This window comes from Symphalangus syndactylus, chromosome 6, assembly GCF_028878055.3.
Source record: "Symphalangus syndactylus isolate Jambi chromosome 6, NHGRI_mSymSyn1-v2.1_pri, whole genome shotgun sequence".
Taxonomy (NCBI): domain Eukaryota; kingdom Metazoa; phylum Chordata; class Mammalia; order Primates; family Hylobatidae; genus Symphalangus; species Symphalangus syndactylus.
The window spans coordinates 30,391,310-30,415,906 of NC_072428.2; positions in this window are offsets into that span (position 1 = coordinate 30,391,310).

Below are 24,597 nucleotides of genomic sequence, written 5' to 3' on the forward strand. Positions count from 1 at the left end.
TATTAAAAGGAATTTGTTAGAAGCATCTCTATTTGTTTACCATTTCACAATAAAGTATGATTATTCATCTCATCATTTCTAACTGAAAAAATTCTTATGTAATTTTTAGCTATTCTTATTTTCAGGCGATACATTTGTTAAAGGTAAATATAAGGGTTTTAGAAGAGAGAACTCTATTCTTCTCTGCTTAAATAATCTTTCTTTATTGCAGACCTATGTGGTTCTGTTACGTCATCCTTGGTAAAAACTTGTTTTATGTTATCTCAAGAGTTATGTTTAAGGCACTGGTGTATACAGCAACATAGATTCTGCTATTATCAAACATAACAGCTTTGCTTCAACAGTAAATCACTCACAAACATTATATTTCAACTTTTCAGTTTTCCTCCCCATGTATATTAATTTTTAAGAAGAATTTGAACTCATAGATTTATTTTTGAAGTCTTTTATATCACTGAGATATATCATGGAGTTCCCTCAAGTAGATAATTTTTCTTCAGTTCTTTTTTTTAATACCTCCTGAAATAATTTTCAGCCTAGGCTTTACTGCCTGTACTACATAAAAGGGTAAACAAATTTAATATTTTTGAAATAAAAACTCTGTGTCTTGCTTACTGCTTTTGAAATAAAAAAGCTTTACTTCTGAATGTACTTTTTAAAAAATTTTTCCGTACTGAAATATTATTTGTAGAATTTGATGATAGAGAAAATTTGGAAATTAGCAACAAAATGTTTAGTGGAAAAAAGAACATGTTAGACTGAAACTCAGAGCTCCTAGATCGTAGGTCCAGTTCTTCTACTATCAACTGACTGCCCTTTTGCAATTCACTTTCTATATCTGTGAGTCTTTATTGCTATTTGTAAAAGTTTTATAATAATAATACGAAGGTAGTGAAACAACAGTGAAAACGCTTGAAAAATATCTTACAGAGGAAGTATTGAAAGTAAGAACCATATGATATTTGATATTTGTGCCCCTGGTGAGTGAAACAGTACATGCATCTAAGAAATACTTGTTAAGGTTACATATATATAAATCATGTTATATATATATAGAATAAATTTCATATTTCATATTGTGTGGATTTTATGTAGTTTTTGTATGTGTATAAAATGAAAACATTTACACAATTGCATTTAGTTTAGACTGGAGAGGTAAAAGTTACCAAGAAATTCCATGCTCTTTATGAAACAGCATTGCACTGAGCTATATTTTCTCTATTTCTTTTAAAGTAACATAAATGTAAATAAGTTAAAATTGTAACAGGAGTGTTTGAGATTAGGCATTTGGATCAATTTATCTTTAAATTTTCCATCCTCGTTACTTTGAAATATAGTCACCAGACTGTGCAATACAGCTCAAAACTAATTCCTTCTCTCTCTCCTGAAACTGTGTACCCTTCGAGCAGCAACTCTCTTTCCTCCCTTCCTACCCTTGCCCCAGCCTATTGTAAGCATCATTCTACTTTCTAATTTTATGAGTTCATTTGTTTTAACTCTTCTCATAAGTGAGATCATGCACTATTTGTATTTCTGTGTCTGGCCTATTTTACTTAAGTCATCCAGGCTCATCCACATTGTGGCAAATGACAGGATTTCCTTCTTTTTCATGGCTGAATAGTATTCCATTGTGCACTTACACCTAATTTTCTTTATCCATTCATGTGTGGATGGGCACTTAGGTTGACTTCATATCTTATCTATTGTTAGTAATGCTGCAATAAACAGAGTGCAGATATCTCTTTGGGATAGTAATTTTATTTTCTTCGGATGTATACCCAGAAATGGGCTTGCTGGAGCATATTTATAGTTTTAGTTTTTTGAGGAGTCTGCACACGAGTTTTCATAATGGCTGTATTAATTTACATTCTCACCAACAATTCACAGGTTTTTCTTTCTCCACATCTTCACCAACATTTACTATCTATCATACTTTTGAGGACAGTCATTCTAACAGGTTTGAGGTGACATCTCTCTGTGGTTTTAATCTGTGTTCTCTAACAATTTGTGATGTTATGCATTTTTTTCATATTCCTGTTTGACATATGTTTGTCTTCTTTTGAGAAATGTTAGTTCAGGTTTTTAGCCCATTTTTATATCAGATTATGTGTTTTCTTGCTATTGAGCAATAAAAATTCATTAAAGCTTGGGCAGTGATAAGCCATTTTTCCTGTGGAGATGAATTGGTACAATGTTTCCTGGAGGTTCTATATAATGTAATATCAATAATTTAAAAATTCACCTAAATATAAATTTTTTCCTGTTTAATTTTTGAAAACTCGCATACTTGGGATTCAGTGTTCCCAGGGATAAAGAAAGTAGATGGTAGATTGACCACTATTGAGAGACAGGACTAGCTGGATTTCCTAGGCTGACTAAGAATCCCTAAGCCTAGCTGGGAACGTGACCGCATCCACCTTTAAACACGGGGCTTGCAACTTAGCTCACACCTGACCAATTGGGTAGTAAAGAGAGCTCACTAAAATGCTAATTTGGCTAAAACAGGAGGTAAAGAAATAGCTGATCATCTATCGCCTAAGAGCACAGCGGTAGAGACAGTGATCGGGATACAAACCAAGGCATTCGAGCCGGCAATGGCTACCCTCTTTGGGTCCCCTTCCTTTGTATGGGAGCTGTGTTTTCACTCTATTAAATCTTGTAACTGCACTCTCTTCTGGTCCGTGTTTGTTACGGCTCGAGCTGAGCTTTCGCTCGCCATCCACCACTGCTGTGTGCCGCCCTCGCAGACCCGCCACTGACTTCCATCCCTCCGGATCCAGCAGGGTGTCTGTTGTGCTCCTGATTCAGCAAGGTGCCCATTGCCACTCCGGATCAGGCTAAAGGCTTGCCATTGTACCTGCACGGCTAAATGCCCGGGTTTGTCCTAATCAAGCTGAACACTAGTCGCTGGGTTCCACGGTTCTCTTCCGTGACCCACGGCTTCTAATAGAGCTGTAACACTCACCACATGGCCCAAGATTCCATTCCTTGGAATCCGTGAGACCAAGAACCCCAGGTCAGAGAACATGAGGCTTGCCACCATCTTGGAAGCTGCCCGCCGCCAACTTGGAAGCGGCATGCCACCATCTTGGGAGCTCTGGGAGCATGGACCCCCTGGTAACACTATCATGTATTTACTGTGTAACTTTTGGCAAATTACTTAACCCCTCTGAGCCAATATGCTTATTTGCGATGGCTTTAGTTGTTATGATGTAATGTATAGCAATGTATATGATGTAGCTACATTTTCCTAGCACATAATAAGAACTCTTAAGTGGCAAGTAATAATGTTATACTTATCATTCCCCCTCGAAAACAAAACTGTTTGTGTTGGTCTATATCTTTAAATTGGTAAAAATCATTTCCCCCCATTAAACTTCTTTTCCAACTTTTAAACACACTTACTTGGTCCCTCTTTCAATGCTGTTTGCAGTTGAGCCTCTTTCTGCATATCAGATGTAAGATTATTAAAAGATCTTTAAAGTATTTAAAGAATTTAAAATTACAAACAATTTAGTTACAAGCTGTGTATTTAGGCATTATTTCTCAAACTTACTCTGATGTAAACAAGGATTTATTTCACAATGAAATAATAACAAATTCCTGTTGTGTAGAAATTAGTAATTCAATTTAGCAAAGGAATATTTGTCTGCAAAATGCTTTTGTAGTATTAATTTCCTATTTCTAATGGTTAATATGGGTTGATTCTCTTCTCGAATACATATTATTTACATTACTTTTATCTCATAATGTATTAACCCTTTTAGACACTTCTGCAATGGAGTTTGAAACACCTATGAAGGCTTATTTTATGAATTTTTCAGCTTTGTTTTAATGCTCTATGAAATTTTAACAGAATTGTTTGACAATGACTGAAATTTTAAATAGTAACTTTATGAATAATTATTTGTGAGACTCAGGTGAAAATTAAAAAGTACTCTTTAGATACCAACTTTTCTTCTCCAGTGTCTAAACGATAAAGTTGAAATTCCTCTGCCTGGAGATGAAACCGTCATCAACTTAGCCTTCAACTATTGAAGCTTTCTCCCTAGAATAATACATATACTACTTTTCATGCTTCCCAACCTCCATTCTGTTATCTCTTTCCATTTGATGTCATTTAACACTATTTGATGTCATAAATTGTTCTTCCTCAAATACTCCTTTTTCTCCAGGTCAAAATCCCATTCATCTTTTAAGATAGACCCAGTTTCTAAACTTCTCACCTCCTTTATCAAGTCTGTCAATACTCTTCCAAAAGGAATACATTTCTTATTTAAACACAACTTTTCACTATTATTGTGCCCACTTTTTAAAACTGTAAAAAACTATCAATCTCATTTCAGAAATAGAAACAAAAAAATACTCTAAAAGAGTATTAATATTCTCCTCAGTTTGATTCAACTTCAAACAGACTTCTTCCTGAATATATAGGACCATCACTTGTGTTTTCTTAGAGCATTAACTCTAGAAAATATTCAACTGTAAATTCTTTCTCTGCCTGCTTTGAAATGTAAATCTTTCTGTAGCTCAGGCTGGAGTGCAGTGGCTCCATCTCAACTCTCTGCAACCCCCGCCTCCCAGGTTCAAGGGATTCTTGTGCCTCAGCTTCCCAAGTAGCTGGGATTACAGATGCATGCCACCAGCCCAGCTAATTTTTGTATTTTTAGTAGAGATGGGGTTTTGCCACATTGGCCAGGCTGGTCTCCAGCTCCTGATCTCTGTTGATCCACCTGCCTCGGCCTTCCAAAGTTCTGGGATTACAGGTGTGGGCCACCTCGTCCAGCTTCAGCTCTGTTTTCTGTTTCAAATTTTCTTCTTTTAGCTTTATAATCACATACATTTAACCCTATTTTATTTTACCTTGTACTTTTTAAGTAGTATACTTAAGATGCTTAGCGTGTTATTTTACTCTTTTTCTTTTTTGAATATAAAAACTTTGAGGCCATGTATCTTACTCTGTAAGTTACTGTTGTAGGACTCTTTCTTTAGTTCAGCTAAAGATGGGGGTCCTTGTCACACAGACATGAAAAACTAAGCTTGCAGACAATCTGAAGGGTGAGAAGGGCAGGGTTTACTGGGTGAAAAGGAAAAAAGGGAAACAGGGACTCTCTGCAAGGTCAGAGATCTGTTCCTGTATTTCCCTCCTCACAGAATGAATCCCAGTTTCCACCCAGGAAGAGGAGGGGCCAGGCTCCTCCCGACTGTAAACAGCGTGACTTCTGTGGCCCCACACCAATGAGCACTCCTCCCAGTGCCCAGGCGGGTTGGAGTTTCTCTGGGGACCCCTTCCCACCTTGCTGTCTCTTTATTGGAGATGTGGCTGGAAAATTTGAAATGTAGCATTTTCATTATAAGTTCTAAGAATTACCAAAAAATTTACTTTTCTCTTGGTTACATGATTTTTTTAGGTGTATTTTAATTAATTTATTTATTTTTAGTTGGCAAATAATTTTGTTTCATTATGGAGTATAATGTGATGTTTTGACCTACGTATACATTACAGAATACTTCAATCAAGCTAATTAACGTATTAATCATCTCACAAACATCTTTTCTTGTGGTGAGAATGTAAAACATCTATTGGTTAAATTTAAAAGTATATGGGGAATAGTTCTATTTCTAATTTAATTTTATTTGGTTATAGAATATGAGTTTTAGAATATAAATTGTTTTTTTAAAGTTGAGTCTTCTTTTATGACCCATATTGCTAAAATTCCATGTATACTAGAGGAGACTGTATATTACCTAATTTATATGTAAGATTTTACATATGTTAATAAATTTAAATTTTTATTAGTGAGTTATTGTCTTCAACTCTTCTAAACACTTATCAATTTTTTAGCTATTTATATTTAAGAGTCAATTACTGACATTGTTCCACAAAATGCCGTATTTGTACATTTCTTTCTGCACATCTGTCAAATTTTAAGCACACATACATTAGAATTTATATATCATCCTGGTAATTAGCCTTTTATCCATATATTGTAAATCTCCGGAAACAAATGTTTTATCTCATCTCAGTATATTTTGTCTAATATTGATAAAGCTTTATTGGTATTCTCTGGTTAGTATTTTGTCTATATTTTCCTCTCTACTTCACATCTTTCCTTGTATATATCTCTAAGATACATTGTTAAAATGTACTTATTCTATTCAATTAGGCAAACACTGACTTTTACCTAGCATGTTTAAGTAATATGTATCTGTTGTGGATACGGACGTTTTTGGACTTTTTTTTTTTTTTTTGGGACAGGATCTTGCTCTGTCATCTGAACTGGAGTGAAGTGCAGTAGCATGATCACAGAAGACTGCTGCCTCTACCTCCCAGGTGCACATTATCATGCCAGGCTATTAAAAAAAATCATGCCTGTAATCCCAGCTACTCAGGAGGCTGAGGCAGGAGAATTGCTTGAACCTGGGGGGCAGAGGTTACGGTGAGCCGAGATCGCGCCATTGCACTCCAGTCTGGGCAACAAGAGTGAAACTCAGTCTCAAAAAAAAAAAAAAAAAAAAAAAAAAATTGTACGTAGACAGGTCCCACTTTTTTTGCCCAGGCTAGTCTCAAACTCCTAGGCTCAAGTGATCCTCCCACTTCGGCCTCCCAAAGTGCTGAGATTACAGGTGTGAGCCACTGCGTCAGACCTAGACTTCTATCTACTTACCCCAAGTACAATGTCAGCATTGCTTCATTTTTTACCCTATTGTTAATGAGTTGATATTTTGTGTGTTTGTTTTCTATTTCATTTTATCCTCTATATTTTATAGGGCATTTGAAAGTTTTCCATGAATCATAATATTTTTGTGTTTCTGACATAGCACTGACTTTTTGCTAACATTGTTCTTCTACATTTTATTTCCTCCACTAGATTTGGAACAATTTGTAAAGGGCAGGATTTCTGTCTAATCTAACATTTTATATCACACAGTGTTAATGTCTTATGCATAGTAAGAGCTCAATTTTTATTTTCAGGCTTGCAGTTAATCGTTTGAATGGTGAAAATAAGTTTAATAAACCAGTAGGGGTCTTTTAACACTACCGAAACATGTATTTTGCTTACTTTTTTCTTAGCAATAACAGGAGAATAAATTATTGTAATTTCTGCAAAGCCTTTCTTTATATTATTCTTATAAATGGCATGAAAAATAAAATGTTCTTTTTCGTGATCTTCTGTGACATGCATGAAGCATTTTGTGTGTGGGGAGAGGACTATAATTTGATAAATATTTTGCCACACATAGGTAAAAGGAGCAGTGGCCTCCAACCTGAAATCAGGTTAATGAAAACTATGGTTATGTGACCCCATTATGCTGATTAGGACCAGAGATTTTTGCAGGCATAATTTGTCAGACCAAAGCCAAGGAAACTATGAGAGAATAAGTCAAGCTATGTGGGCTAATGCAACTTTGATTTTTTTCCTTTTTGGTATCATTGCCTAAATGGCAAACTGTCTAAAATGGTTAAAAATTCTAAGATTACATGGTCCTATTCTAGAACTACAGGGTTCTTTTCTATTGCCCTGCTTAACAGTGCAAACAGTTTGCTAAAAGCCAGATGGCACTAGTTTTTTTCTGAATGCTATACACAGACGTCATGCATTTTCACCGCTAGGAGTTACTGCGAAAAGAAGTGTTATCATATATCTGATCATATTTTTTCCTTGTTTTAAAGTACAAAATATTTTTAAACAGTCAAAAATATATACATTTAAAAAATATGTTATATTTTAGTTATAATATTTTAAAATACATCATGTACTCTATACCTATCTCTGTTAGTCTCAAACCCTGTCTATAAATGCTACCAGTCCCAGAGTATAAATGAGGAAACAAAAATAACAGAGGCTAGGTAACTAGAGTAGATATTAGTTGAGCTGGCAGTTTAACACAGGTCTTACCCTTCCCAAAGTTTGTATGTTTTGCACTAGCCCAACCAAGCAATTTTTCTTAGAATAATGACATATAATGTAAAATAATCTCTAGTTCATTTACAGTTGATATTTAGTTCAATTCTCCATTTTTGTCTCGCTATTTTTTTTGTCAATTAAACAAGGACAATTTTTTTCATTTTCTTTTGTTTTTAAATTTTATAATGTTTTCATGTCAAATGTCAGAGAAACATGAATAGTATTGTGCTGGATGTGTGGTGGTTTCTAAGATTTGTTGTAGGGGTTTACCTGGTTTTATTGTCCCATCTACCATGCACCCAATCACAAAATGCTGTATTTACTTCCACGTATGTGCTATTTCCTATCTTTGCTTTACACATGTTGCAACATTTTCCTTGAACTTACCTGCAATCTCCATCTACCAGTCGCTTGTCCTGCTGGCCATCCTGGTGAACTCTCCTTCTCTGTACCTCTGTGCATGTAAAGTGGACCCATCTTTCCTCAGCCTATCTTTATCTTTGCAATTAATAGAAGATGTTAATATCACATCTTTCATATCTTCTTCTGATAGTAAACAGTGAACTTTCAAGTCAAAGCTAAGTTGCTTATCACTTTGTGTCTAATGCTTGGTGTCATCCCTCAAACAAACTAGGCTCTATGTCTGAATGAGTGCCTGAACAAATGGAGCAAAGTGGAAAAGACATCTCTTGAGCCTGGCTCCTGTTTCACAAGATTTTGTCAGAATTAAATAAAATATTATATATAAAATACTCATCAATATTCTAGGGATATAATAAGAGCTCTATTGTAGATATATAAGTGCTATAATGTATATTAATATATGGAAAATCAAGGAGACCATAATCTAGAGCTAATATTCCAGCTTAGCCATCCTCAACCACCTTCATAGCTGATACTCTTCTGTGACCTAGAAGGATTCTTGCCTTTACTTTTTTTCTTCTTTAATGAAAATACTACTTAATAATAAAATACTTTAGAAATCATGTATTATTATAATTTCATTATATAAAATGTATATATAAAATTTCAACTATATATAGATATTATATATTAATATATAATATCTATATATAATTATATATATAGCCAAATTTTCCCAAGAAGTTAGAAAAATTCAAAATTAATGATCCAACTTTGTACCTAAAGGAGCTAGAAAAAGAACAAAGGGATAGATATATATCTATATATACACCAAGTTTCTTTATCCAGTCCACCATTGATAGGCACCTGAGCTGATTCCATGTCTATATTATATATATAGATATACAATTAGAATTATATATATAGTTGAGATATGTAATGTAATTTTATATCATACAAAATGTTATACATATGTATATCACATTTTGTATATTTAATTTCATTCTGCTCCATTTTTGTCTTGCTAATTTTTTTCTCAAATAAGCGAAGACAGTATTTGTTTTCATTTTCTCTTATTTTTAAATTTTAAAATGTTTTCATGTTAAATGTCATGGAAACATAGATAGTATTGTATTGGAGGTGTGGTACATTATGCATTTGTGTAAATACATACATACATTTTATATAATAAGATATATAATTTTATGTGTATATATATATATATATGAAATGGAAGCAAAACCACTTATATATGTGCTCTGTGTACCACTGAAGTGAATGGAAAAATGGGTTAATAGAAACTATACATCCTGGAAATTCTGATTTACAGGAAACGTATTATTTACTCTAGTTTCTTATGTTTATGACATGCTGATTTTTTTAAATTGAGGCCTTCAAAATGCTTATTTTGGCTTCTTCATCATATGTAGTATATTAAGCAGTTCTTGAATTGCTATAAATGCCTGAGACTGAGTAATTTATAAGAGGTTTAACTGGCTAATCGTTCTGCTGGCTGGACAGGCAGTATAGTGGCATCTGCTGCTGGGGAGGCCTCTGGAAGGTTACAGTCATGGTGGGAGGCAAAGCGGAAGCTTGCATGTCACATGGCAAAAGCAAGAGAGGCAGAGGTATAGAGGGGAGGTACCGTACCCTTTTCAATGACTACATCTCAAGACAACTCACCACTGCAAAGATACAGCACCAGGAGGGTGGAGCTAAACCATTCATGAGAACTCTGCCCCTATGATCTGATCATCTCCTACAAGGCCTCACCTCCAACATTGGGGATCACATTTCACCATGGGATTTGGGCTGTGACAATATCCGAACTGTACCATAAAGGTTTTGGCTCCACGTTTTTCGTTTGTTTGTTTGTTTTTACCGGAAAGACAAGTGAAAGTTATAACCAGTGTATTAGGGAACATTTCATAATGTAATCTTAAACAGGCACTGAAGTGTATTTAAGAACTAGAAAAGGAGTCTCTAACATATTTCTAAATTACCATTAAGAGGAGTGAATCCTTTTTGGATACAAGCTCTCCTAGAGCAAGATAGAAATCATTAGGAAAACAATCAGTTTTCAAGAAACATCTGCCATGGATATGTTGTCTATTAGGGGTCTAGTACTTTACATTTATTTTCTTTATTCCTAACAAAAACCCTTGGATGTAAGTGTTCATGGTGTGTGCCATTTGATATAGTAGGAAATTGAAACTCTGAGAAGCGACATGAATTATGTGGGATCCCACTATTTTCTGTTAAGCTGGGATCGGTAGTCAGGTTTTTCTGACTTCAAAGTCCAGTCACCTTCCTCAGGGTTAGGTCTCATTCTGGAATTAATTCATCAGACTAAATAAGGTTTATTTTCAGATAATGCAAAGCTATTTTCAGAAAAAGACTATTTGGTGGTTGCATTTATAATGTTAAATACATGCAGCCCTTCAACAAATATGTTTTAAACTTTATAATTTTTTATGCTTTATTGCTCACATCTGTTTAGTGATGTTTAATTTCTTCTTATTGTTAGAAGTGGTTCATGCATAGACTTTATTTTACAATAAAATGAGGTGAGATAACTCATAATTAACATAAGCTGACAAGTTAGGAACCCCAGCTGTTTAACACGTAAGCCCTAAAAAAGTTTCAGCAAACTTTTGGAGGAGGGAAATTTTCAATGTCATTTGTTTTTTCCTGTTCTTTGTGCACCTAAATAATAAATTCAGGCCGTATTATCACCCTCCTTTCTAAGTAGCAAGAACTCATCTTACCGTTTCACACACAAAACTGTCTGAACAAAGGACCTTGTGTTACGAGTGTATCCCTTGTCTCTGACTTTCCAATAAAAAAGGGATCATTTTCAAAATTGCATATTTTTTCATGAGAAAGTAGAATAAATATATAAGTGGGGAATGATCTAGTAATTAGATATGCCAATTACAACTCTACATATTTAAAACATGTGTGTGTGTGTGTGTGTGTGTGTGTGTGTGTGATTAGCACGTATTTTTAAGTGGATCTCCCATCCTTCTATCTTGGTGAGACTGTAGTTACTCTTTGAGCTTCCCAGCTGTGTCAGTTATACCCCTGGTTGTTTCCCAGTGTCAATTGTTATCCTACCACTTGTGCTGTCTTCTCAATTTTATATTATTAGTTTCATCCATGCCTCTCTGGTTACAAGAAACAAACACTGACTTTGGCCAACTTGAAAACACGGGTAGTTTATTGACAGAACAACAGGAGCTCACAATAGGAAAGAGGCGATGAGAGGAAAAAAAGCCTGGCACTGGATTAGAAAAGAGCAAGCTCACAAGCCTAGAAAGCACGCAGATAGCACTGGTTTTGTAGCAGAGAACCCAATGTGAAATGAACCCAGATGTTTGTAGTCATTCTATACTTGGAGATTAAAATTCCAGGGAGGGAGACTCCAATTGACATAGCTTGGGTCACCTGTCTATAACTTTGGCAGGGCATGGGATGATTTAACTTTACATGGTGTACAGGATTCCCCAGAGGGACAAACTAATAGGAGATACACACACACACACACACACACACACACATATATTTATATATGTATATATATTTACAAATATGTTTTTATATATTGTGAGAGTTCACCTTGTGATTGTGTGAGTCAATTCTCCTTAATAAACCTTTTTCATATATATATGAAAAGTCTTTCATATATATGATAGGCCATCTGCAAGCTGAGGTTATAAATATATATATGTATATGTTTATATATATATTGTGAGTCTTCACCTTGTGATCGTGTGAGTCAACCCTCCTTAATAAACCCTTTTCATATATATGAGAAAAGCCTTTCATATACATGATAGGCTGTCTGCAAGCTGAGGAGGTAGGAAGCCAGTAAGGGCTCAGTCTGAATCCAAAAGCCTCAAAAGTGAGGAAGACAACAGTGCATCCTTAAGTCTGTGGCCAAAGGCCTGAGAGTCCTCAGCAAACCACTGGTGTAAGTCCAAGAGTCCAAAGGCTGAAGACCCTGGAGTCTGATGTGCAAGGGCAGAAAACATCCAGCACAGGAGAAAGATGAAGGCTGGAAGACTCAGCAAGCCGGCTCAACCCACCTTCTTCCATCTGCTTTGTTCCAGCTGTAGTGGCAGCTGACTGGATGTTGCCAACCCACATTGAGGTTTGGTCTTCCTCTCCCAGTCCACTGACTCAAATGTTAACCTCCTCTGGCAATACCCTCACAGACACACCCAGGAACAATACTTTATCAGCTATCTAGGCATTCTTCAATTCAATCAATTTGACACCTACTATTAACCATCACACAAGGGATGCTTTATTCTGTATCCCCTGGGGAGGAGGCTACCCTCTAGAAAGAAATCAATTACTTCAAGAAGGGAGAAGGAATGGTAACAAGGAATATCCATTAACTGTTTGTGTGAGCTTCTTAAGCTCAACAATCATATTTTTCTGTTTGTTGGTTTTTGTCTTTGATCCCAGGTTCCTAGCATAATGCTGTCACAGAGTGGAGTCTTAATAAACGTTTGTTGACTCTTAGTGCTGGAATAAATAATATTAACACATTTTGACAGCATAATTATAAGCATAAATGCATCAATTTCTTTAGTAATGACTTTTCATTCTCCTCTTTATTCTAAGAAGTGTATCCTAAAAAATGACCAAAAGAAAAAAAAAAAAAGCAATTCATTAAAACACTATTGGGCTCAAATATGCACTATATTTAGCAGGTACAATAATGAAAAAGGCAAAATGTCTGTGCTGTAGAAGCTTCCGGCATACCAGAGTCATGTGTGTAGGTCAGTGATACAAGTTACCTAGACAGGGTGGTACCAAGGTTGATCATCATTACAACATTAAGTAAAATAAACACAATTTAAAATAGCCTAAACCTCCCGTCACAGCTGAATGAAGTATATAAATGTTTTCAAGTGCACTCAAGAGATTGCTATTCAGACACTAAAAGCACATGAATGAGAAGTCTATGTGACAACCTGGAACACATTTAAAAACAAAATATAAAATGGCATGACTCTGGTTAACTATGAAAATATGAATTTACATGAATGTGGAAAAGACTTAGGGATGAAAAATATTATTGTCAGAAAGTTTTATTTTTCAGTTTTCTTTAATGTGGTTATACTATGGTTATATAATAAATATAATTTATAGAGATAAGTTGGGAATATTTATTCAGTTTTTTTATTATTCAACAACAACCAAATACTCTAAAATTGCTCCCTTACCTGTTAATGGGACGTAATTCCATTCTTTAACTTACAGCTAGGGCTTCTGTTCTGAATGCCTGGGGAGACTGCCTTTTTATGTTAGTTTTTATTTATTCCTCATGAATTCTTGTTGGTTTTGCCCTCTGGGAGCACCTGTACTTTCGGGGCTATGAGAAAAAAATGTGTAGGTGTTCAATAGAGTTAGAATAAATGGCTGTTTATGATTCTTGCTAATGTATGTTTTGTTATTTTTTTATTGCTCTACATTGGTACATCTCTATAGAAGTTCCAAAAGCTTTAAATCCTCTTTATCTAAATTGAAAACATCATCTTGACTCAATATCTTCTCTTTCTCCTGGTTACTGTGTTTCTGTGGAATTCTCCAAAGTATTCAGGTTCTGACACTTTCTCCAAATGTAAGATTAGTAACCAATTTCTGTAGATTTAAATATCACCATCATAGACAAATTAGTTTAGCCCTTGATTATCACATACCTGATCATTTTAGTAGTACCTTACCGCTTTTCTCAGTCACGCACCCCTGCTACGTCATGCTGACAGAGGCCAAATAGCAGCACACACCTGTTTTAAAACTTCTCAAAGGCTCTCATGCATTAGTCAGCTAAAGTACAAATGCTGTAACTCAAACACCTGCTTACTTTTGTAGCATTATCATCTATGATTACCTTGCTCCTACCCTGTAAACTAACTAAACTGGCTGACTTCCTGTTCCTGCATTGCATCAATGACTCCGACTTCCCTGTCATTGTTCATGTACTCTTTTCTCGAAATGTCCTTCCCCATCTTTGCCGTAATCATTCAAATTTCTGTCTATCCTATCCTTAAAGAAATATTCAAACAATTACATATTCTATATTTTTTTATTTTTCTAAATGGATATGATTTCTTTCCCTTCAATCCTAATATGCTCCCTTTTACAATATTTAATGTGTTATTCTAATGTAAATAGTGATTAGACTATGCATAGTCTGAGCACAAGTGCCTCTGAATACACATATAATAACTTTGTCACCCTGACATCCATTTGCTGTACCCAGCACAGAGGTTAGCTTGTTCTTTTGTTTTGATTAAAGAATGACACCAAAATTGTTGCAGATAATTTCTAAGATTATTAAGTATACATTTCACCTCCAGTTCAATTATTTTTCTGATTCAGAGGAAAGATACAAAGAGGGAATCCAAAAGCAGGAGTCTTAAAAAGGATTGAAAAAACAGAAAGATGAATGAGACACGGGAAAATAATAAGCACCTTCTAAGACTTGAAGACTAAGTTAAACTTGAATGAGTTTAGAGAAAGAGTAATGCATTATATTGTGTGTGTGGTGGAAGTGGTGTTGATATGTGTACTCCACACAAAGCAGTTTGGGTGTGTTACTTTAGGAAACATGTTAGTGAGAGGTAGTGCTTTATTGTGTCTTCTGTCTCTGCACATCTTGATTAATTAACGATTTATGCATTGCAAGTGAGTTTTACGGTTAATTTTTGTGTCAACTTGACTAGGTTAAAGGATAGCCAGATAGCTGGTAAAACATTACCTCCAGATGTGTCTGTAAAAGTGTTTCTGAAAGGAATTAGCCTTTGAACATGTACACTGGGAAAGAAAATTCCTGCTGCCATCCTTCTTTATATATTTCACTCTGTAGACGAGTGAACTGATGCCATAGATAAAATCCAAATCAATACATTATGCAGCCATAGACTAACAGATCAGGAGGAAACCTGAGGGAGGCCTATTTAACCTCTGAAATGCTTAAAAATACCTAGAATTATCTATAAAGGAAGATCCAGAGAATTGGCAGGGTTAGTGGATTGACTGAGTGCACACAGTGTATTGTTTGTTGGCAGTGCCAGTTTTGTTTTAGTTGTTGTTGTTTTGTTTTTTTTTTAATTTTTTGAGATGGAGTTTTGCTCTTGTTGCCCAGGCTGGAATGCAGTGGCGTGATCTCGGCTCACTGCAACCTCTGCCTCTCGGGTTCAAGTGATTCTCCTGCCCCAGCCTCCCTACTAGCTGGGAATACAGGCATGTGTCACCACACCTGGCTAATTTTGTATTTTTTAAGTAGAGATGGGTTTTCTCCATGTTGATCAGGCTGGTCTGGAACTCCCGACCTCAGGTGATCCGCTCACCTCAGCCTCCCAAAGTGCTGGGATTATAGGCCTGAGCCACCATGCCCAGCAGGCAGTGCCAGTTTTAAAATCCAGGGGCTCTGAGCCTCAAACCAGTGCCTCCTGTACTTAGTGCCATGAGCTGCTCCTGAGTAAATCTCCAGCAAAGGGCAAGCTAAAAGAAAGTTTAGAAGCAGCTAGTTGAACACAGTCCCCAGAAAAAAAGCCTGTATAGGCTAAATATTTGAGACTTGAGATTTGTTTTGGCTCTGACCCGTATGCCATTTTGTACAGATTTTTCCAAGCATTATTCTTTGACAATAAGAAAGGGGAGTGCAGAGAAAACAATTTTACAGACCATATCAATAACATGGCTGGTCTTTCAGATTGGTCACTGTTAAGCTACAGCTTAAGTAGAAAACAAACCTTAGTATTAAAAAAATAGTTTATTTTATCTCTTTAGAGAAAAGATAAACCTCTAAAATCAGAAATATCTAAACTCGTATCATTTTTGTCTCCCCCATTTCACTCTTTTATTTCTTAAAGTCTTGAATTTTGAGATTAGCCATGGCTAAAAGAACGTTAGGAATTTTGCAATGTTCCATTAAAATAAATACATAAAATTTACTGGAGAGACACGATTCCAGAATTTTCTTTTGGAATCTCTAATTTTTTGGGAGTTATTGTAACTTAGTATCTTTGTATACATTTCTGAGGGATCTTGAAGTTCTCCCCAATTATTTATGCATTTTCTTGTAGGTGCATTTGCTGGTCATCTATTACATTGTTGTGTGTATAAAATATATTAGGTTGTCCATGATCTCCCAAAGTAAAAAAGAAAAAAAAAATGAAAACACTAGTTGAAGGAGAATATCATGTTATTAATCTAAACATGAAAATATGTTTATGCACCAGAATATTCAATGTATATGCACCAGAATATTCAATGAGATTAGCACATTCGTTTGTTGAAGGAAAACCTGTATGCAGTGGTTCCCAACCTTTTTGGCACCAGGGACCGGTTTCCTGGAACACATTTTTTTCCACAGACAAAGCAGGAGGAGAGATGGTTTCGGGCTGAAACTGCTGCACCCCAGATCATCAGGCATTAGATTCTCATAAGGAGTATGCAACCTAGATTCCACATGTGCGTAGTTCACCATAGAGTTTGCATTCCTATGAGAATCTAATGCCATGGCTGATCTGACAGGAGGCAAAGCTCAGGCAGTAATATTCTCCCACAGCTCACCTCATGCTGTGAGGCCAGGTTCCTAACAGGCCATGGACCAGTACCATTTCCGTGGCCTGGGGGTTGGGGGTCCCTGCTGCATTGGATACTCAGTTATGTTTACATGTTTGGCTTCGTGAGCACAGAAGTAGAGCAAACAATGTTGAGTAATCACGATGGCTTGTTTCAAGCTGCAATCGCTTGAAACATAATATGTTTATAATAAGACCAAGAGACTGGAGATATTATTATCTGTTAATCATGATGTAGACTTACGTAGGCAAAGCTGGAGAATTATTTCTTTGATGATGATGATGATGATTTTATAATTAGGATTCTTAAAAGATGCATTTTTAATAATATTTTGTATTCTCTGGAGGAGATCCTTGTAGGTGATGCAAGTCTCAGGATGTAATGTACACTTATAAAAGATTTCATGGCACAATGTTCAATGTCTCTGATATATATAAAGTTTTACTTTCTTTATTGTTTGCAATGTTAGTTTTGTTTTATATTAACCACAAAATCTATTTGTTGTATCTATTTGTGTTATTTTCATTAAAATAAAATTTTTTCAACTTTTATTTTAGATGCAGGGGGTACATGTGCAGGTTTGTTACATAAGTATATTGCTCTCAGGTAGTGAGCAATGTACCCAGTAGGTAGTTTTTTAACCCATTCCCTCCCAACCTCTAGCAGTTTTCAGTATCTGTTGTTCCCACGTTTATGCCTGTAGGTGCTCAATATTTAGTCCTACTTTCAAGTAGAAACACATGGTGTTGGGTTTTTTGTTCCTGTGTTAATTTGCTTAGGATTATGGTCTCCAGTTTCATCCATATTGCTGCAAAAGACATGATTTCATTGTATGGCTGTATAGTATTCCATGGTGTATATATAGCAAGTTTATAAAAGCCAGTTCACCATTGGTAGGCACCTGAGTTTATTCCATGTCTTTGCTATCATGAATAGTGCAAAGATAAACGTATGACTCTGTCTTTTTAGTATAATGATCTACTTTCCTTTGGGTATATACCCAGTAATGAGATTGCTGGGTCAAATTGTATATCTACTTTTACTTCTTGGAGGAATCTGCAAATGGCTTTCCACAGTGGCTGAATGAATTTACATTCCCACCAACAATGTGTAAGTGGTCCCTTTTCTCTGAAGACTCACCAGCATCTGTTGTTTTTTGACCTTTTATTAGCCACTTTGACTGGCATGAGATTGTAACTCATTGTGGTTTGGATTTGCATTTCTCTGATGATTAGTGATGAGCATTTTTTCATGTTTGTTTGCCATTTCTATGTCTTGAGAAGAGTCTGTTCCTGTCCTTTGCCCATTTTTAATGGTATTGTTTGTTTCTTGCTTGTTGATTTGCTTAATTCCTTATACATTCTGGATATTAGACCTTTGTCAGATTCATAGCAAATATTTTCTCCCATTCTGTAAGTTGTCTGTTTACTCTGTTGACAGTTTCTTTTTCTATGCAGAAGCTCTTTAGTTCAATTAGTTTCCACTTGTCAATTTTTGTTTTTGTCGAAATTACCTTTGGGTATTTCACCATCAATTCTTTCTCAAGGCTGATGTCAAGAATGGTGTTTCCTAGGTTTCTTCCGGGATTTTTAGTTTGAGATCTTACATTTAAATATTGAATCTATCTTAATTTTTGCATATGGTGAAAGATAGAAGTCCAGTTTCATTATTTTGCATATAGCTACCCAGTTACCACAGCATCGTTTATTAAATAGGGAATCCTTTCTCCATTGCTTATTTTTGTTGGCCTTGTTGAAGATCAGATGGTTATAAGTGTGAGGATTTATTGCTGTGTTTTATATTCTGTTCCATTGGTCTATGTATCTGTTTTTGTATCAGTACCATGCTGTTTTGGTTACTATAGCCTTATAGTTTAGTTTGAAGTTGGATAGTGTGATGCCTCTGACTTTGTTGTTTTTGCTTAGAATTGCTTTGGCTCTTCAGGCTCTTTTTTGTTTATACATGAATTTCAGAATAGTTTTTTCTAGTTCTGTGAAGAATGGCATTGGTGGTTTAATAGGAATAGCATTGAATCTACATTGTTTTGGGCAATATGACCATTTTAATGATATTGATTCTTCTAATCCATGAGCATGAGATGTTTTTCCATTTGTTTGTGTCATCTCTGATTACTCTTAGCAGTGTTTTGTAGTTCTCCTTGTGGAGATATTTTTTTTTTTGAGATGGAGTCTCACTCTGTCGCCCAGGATGGAGTGCAGTGGCGCAATCTTGGCTCACTGCAAGCTCCACCTCCCGGGTTCACGCCATTCTCCTGCCTCAGCCTCTCCGAGTAGCTGGGACTACAGGCGCCTGCCACCACGCCCGGCTAATTTTTTGTATTTTTAGTAGAGACGGGGTTTCACCGTGGTCTCAATCTCCTGACCTCGTGATCCGCCCCCCTTGGCCTCCCAAAGTGCTGGGATTACAAGCGTGAGCCACCACGCCCGGCCGGAGATCTTTTACCTCCTTGGTTAACTCTATTCCCAGATATTTTCTTTCCTTTGTGGCTATTGTAAATGGGATTGTGATCTTGAATTGACTCTCAGCCTCATTGTTATTGATGTATAGAAATGCTATTTACTTTTATACATTGATTTTGTATCCTGAAAATTTACTAAAAATGTTAATCAGTTCTAGTAGCCCTTTGGCAGACTCTTTAGACTTTTCTAGGTCTAGAATCATATTGCCAGTGAAGAGAAAGAGTTTGACTTCCTTTTTCCATTTGAATGCCTTTCATTTCTTTCTCTTGCCTGATTGCTCTGGCTAGGACTTCCAGTAATATGTTGAACAGGAGCGGTGAGAGCAGAAATCATTGTCTTGTTCCAGTTCTCAGAAGGAACAATTCCAGCTTTTTCTCATTCAGTATGAAGTTGGCTGTGGGTTTGTCATACATCACTCTTCCTCTTTTGAGGTATAGTCCTTCGATGCCCAGTTCATTGAGGGTTTTTGTAATTATGGCTGCTGGATTTTATTAAAAGCTTTTTCTGTATTGAGTGAGATAATTATAAGTTTTTATATTTAATTGTTCATGTGCTAAAGGACATTTATTGATTTGCATATATTAAACCAGTTTTGCATTCGATGAATAAAGCCTACTGGATCATGGTGTACTAACTTTTACATGTGCTGCTGGATTCAGTTTGCTACTATTTTGTTGAGGATTTTTGTGTCCATCTTCATCAAAGGTATTGGCCTGGAGTTTTTGTGTGTGTGTGTGTCTCTGTCAGATGTTGGTATCAGGATGATGCCAGCATCCAGTAATGAGTTAGGGAGGTGCCCCTGCACCTCCATTTTTTTGGAAAAGCTTCAGTAGGATTGGTACGGGTTCTTATTTCTATGCCTGGTAGAATTAAGCTGTGAATGCCCCTGGTCCAGGGCTTTCTTTTGGTTAGCAGGTTTTTTTTTTCTTTGTTTTTGTGTTTGTTTTATTACTGATTAAATTTCAGAGCTCGATATTGGTCTATCCAGGGTTTCAATCTCTTCCTGATTCAATCTTGAGAGATTGTGTTTTTTCAAGAATTTATCTATTTCCTCTAGACTTTCTAATTTGTGTGCATAGATTGTTTATGGTATTCTCTGAGGATCTTTTGTATTTCCGTGGGATCAATTGTAATGTTATCTTTAACATTTCTGTTTGTACTTACTTGGATCTTCACTTTTTTCTTCTTTGTTAATCTAGCTAGTGATCTGTCAATCTTGTTTGTTTGTCCAAAGAACCAACACTTGATTTCATTGATAATTTGTATGGATTGATACATCTCAATTTTATTAGGTTCTCTAATTTTAGTTATTTCCTTTCTTCTGGTGGCTTGAGAGATGGTTTGTTATTGATTATTCTAGTTCCTTTAGGTGTAAATTTAGATGGTTAATTTGAAATGTTTCTAATTTCTTGAGGAAGGCATTTAGCACTATAACCTTTCCTCATAACACTGCTTTGAGATTTTGGTGGGTTGTTTCTCTATATTCATTAATTTCAAAGAATATTTTTTATTTTTGTCTTAATTTCAGTTATCACTCATGAGTTGCTCAGAAACAAGTTGTTTACTTTTCATGAATTTGTGTAGTTTTGAGAGATCTTCTTGATATTGATTTCTATTTTTATTTTACTGTAATCTGAGTGTGTTTGTGGTATCATTTTATTTTTTTAATTTATTAAGATTTGCATTATGACCAAGCATGTGGTTGATCTTACAATATGTTCCATATGTAGATGAGAAGAATGTATATCCTGTGGTTACTCAGTGGACTGTTCTGTAGATGTCTATTTGTTTCAATTAGTCAAGTCTCGAGTTTATGTTCAGAATTTTTTTGTTAGTTTCATGCCTTGATAACCTGTGTAACAATGTCAGTGTGGTGTTGAGGTCTCTCACATTATTGTGTGGTTCTCTAAGTCTTTTCATAGGCCAAGAACTTATTTTATGAATCTAGGTACTCAAATGTTGGGCATATATATATTTAGGATTCTTAAGTTCTCTTGTAGGATTGAACTCTTTATCATTATGTAATGTCTTTCTTCATCCTTCTTAATTTTTATTGGTTTAAAATTTGTTTTATCGATATAAGAATGGCAACTGCTGCTCTTTTATATTTTCCATTTGCAAGGTAGCTCTTACTCCAACCCTTTACTTTGAGTCCGTTTGTTTTGTTACATGTGAGAAGGCTCTCTTAAAGACAGCATGTGGTTAGGTTTTGTCAGCTTGCCACTTTGTCTCTTTTAAGTGGGATGTTTAGCCCATTTGCATTCTGAGTTAGTAATGATACATAAGATTTTGATCCTATTATCATGTTACTAGGTGGTTCTTCTATAAACTTCATTTTGTGACTTCTTTTTAGTGACTGTGAGCTATGTGCTTAAGTATATTTTTGGTAGCAGGTGTCATTCTTTTGGTTCCATGTTTCGCGCTCCCTTAAGGACCTCTTGTAAGGTAGTCTACTTAACGGGCATTCCTTTAGTGTTTGCTTGACTAAGATAGATTTTACTTCTCCTTCACTTACGAAGCTTAGTTTCTCAGAATATGAAATTCTTATTTGGAGTGTCTTTTATTTGACGATGCTGAAAATATGCCCTCAGTCTTTCCTGATTTGTAAGATTTCTGCTGAGAAGTCTCCTGCTAGCCTGATGAAATTCCCTCTGTATGAGACTTGACCCTTCTCTCTCTAGATGCCTTTGAGTTTTTTTTTTGGCCAGGCGCAGTGCCTCATGCTTGTAATCCCAGCAGTTTGGGAGGCTGAGGCGGGTGGATCACGAGGTCAAGATCGAGACCATCCTGGCCAACATGGTGAAACCCCGTCTCTACTAAAAATACAAAAACCAGTCAGGGGTGGTGGCGTGCACCTGTAGTCCCAGCTACTTGGGAGCCTGAGGCAGGAGAATTGCTTGAATCCAGGAGGCAGAGGTTGCAGTGAGTCAAGATCGTGCCACTGCACTCCAGCCTGCCAATAGAGTGAGATTCCATCTCAAAAAAAAAAAAAAAAAAAAAGATATTGTTGTTGTTGTTGTGTGTGTGTGTGTGCATGCGTACGTACCTTGGGGATGGTTGTCTTGTATAGTATTTCACTGAGGTTTTCTGTATTTTTTGGATTTGTATCTTAAGCTCTCCAAGATTTGAGAAATTTTCATGAGCTATATTCTCAAATATATTCCAACCTGTTTATTTTCTCTCCCTCTCTCTCAGGTAATGCTACTGAGGCATATATTTGTTCTCTTTATACAATCCTATATCTCTTGGAAATTTTGTTCATTTTTTAAAACTCTCTTTTATTTCTGTTTGACTGAGTTGATTTGAAGAACCAGCATTCAAGCTCAGAGATTCTTCCCTCAGCTTTGTATATTCTGCTGTTAATACTTCTGATTTTATTAGGAAATTCCTGTAGTAAATTTTTAGCTCTAGAAGATCAGTTTGGCTATTTCTTAAAATGGCTACCTTGTGGGCAGCAATGGCAGGTACTGCTGCAGTGGCAGTGGCTGAGGAGCCCTCAGTTGCCTCTAAGAGCTCCATCCCAGAGAAACACAGAGCTGCTGCAATCAGGATGATCAGCTGCGGGTGGTGGCAGCTGTACTGTTGAAGCCTAAGCCAGGCCCTGCCTGGTGAAAAGCAGAGGAGGTTCAGGGAGGGAGAAGGGGCAGCACAGTGAAGACAGTCTGGCCTCCTTTCCATAGGGAGGCTGTGGTGTTGTGCAAGAGGTGCAAGAAAAGCAATCAAGGTCTTTGTTCCCTCCTCCCTAGCCTGTGGAGGGCAGGGGTAGGTACTGCTGAGGTGGCAATGCCAGAGGGCCTATTGATTGTCTCTGGGAGCTCCACCCCAGATAAATGCAAAGCAGCCATCAACTGAAGTGATCAGGCAGGGGTAGGGCAGCTGTGCTGGGGGTCCAGGCTGGGAGGCCCTGCCCAGTGAGGAGTAGTAGGGCCAAGAACCCATATGGAAAACAGTCTGGCTGCTTTTCCATACAGCACCTGTGATGTGCTGGAGGCCTACAACAGTTCTTGGGTTCTTGGCTCCCTCCGTTGCCTCGGCAGCAGGGGCAAGGGCCACAGCAGTGGGAAATGCTGCAAGCCTGTTACTTCTGAGAGCTCTGCCTCAGAGAAAGGTAGAGTTGTGACCAGCTAGAGTGCTCAGACCCAGGATGAGTGGCTGCCCTGGAGTCCTAGACCTGTTGACTTTGTCTGACCTGATGCAGCAGAGGTGAGTCCTGCAGTCCATCCACTCCTTAGCACTGTGGATGCTGTCCCTATCCTGGGGGCATGTGAGAAAGCGTGGCCTCACACACCCTCAGGATAGGATGGGGCTACAGCTGCTGGTGCCAAGGTGCTCAGGGATCCAAGGTCCATGAGGCTCTGCATAGGCCTGAGTGGGTGCTCTGACCAAACTCCATGCCACTCTATGTTTCAGTCTGGAAGCTCTGGGGTGGGGTGTGGGGGGTGGGGGAGTAGGGAAAATCTCCTGTGTCCAGAATTGCAAAGGTCCATGTCAATGATGGCAGTGGCTGCTGCTATCATTCCGGCTGCAGCAGGGAAGCATGGCTGGGACTGCACACTCCATGGAGCCAGTGGGAGCCCTGCTCCTTCTCGGTTGGGTAGGGAGCTCTCCCTGCTGCTGCAGCCCTGCCCAAACCACAGCTGCTGCAGCCCTGCCCAAACCACAGCTGCTGACACACGCCTGCTCTGAGGAGCAGGCAGGAATCCTGCCCTCCTAGGCTGAGCTACAGCTGCCCAAACTGCAGCAGTGGATCCGAGCCTCCCTGTAGAGCCTCCCTGTAGGAGCCAGGAACAGGCAGGATCTGCCCTCCTGGTGCAGCTGCAGCTGGAGGGCGGAGTCCTGCCTTCTCCGTAGAGCAGGTCTGTGTCTGCAGCTGTGGCAGCGTCTGCAGAGCCTCCCGCTCCAGGAAGCAGGCAGGAGTGGTGACAAACAGGAGCCCTGCCTCTTCTGAGTTGGCAAGGTGGGAGCTCTGGGGCGCAACTGCCGCTGCCCTCCAGGCACAGGACCAGGTCATCTCTGCAGCCTGTACCCTCGGTTTCCCCAGAAAGTACCCCGGTCCCTGCAGGCTCAAGTGTGTCTGCTCCCACTGCCTGGCCTTTCTCTACTCCCAGGGCCCACTCTGATGTCTGAGCGTGGTTGGGGGCAAGCCCCAGGGCTATGAATGGCGGCAGGAGGCAGAGTCCTGGGCAGAAGTAGGCGGGATCCCCAGTAAGGCCCCACCCTCAGGCCAGGGAGGGCCT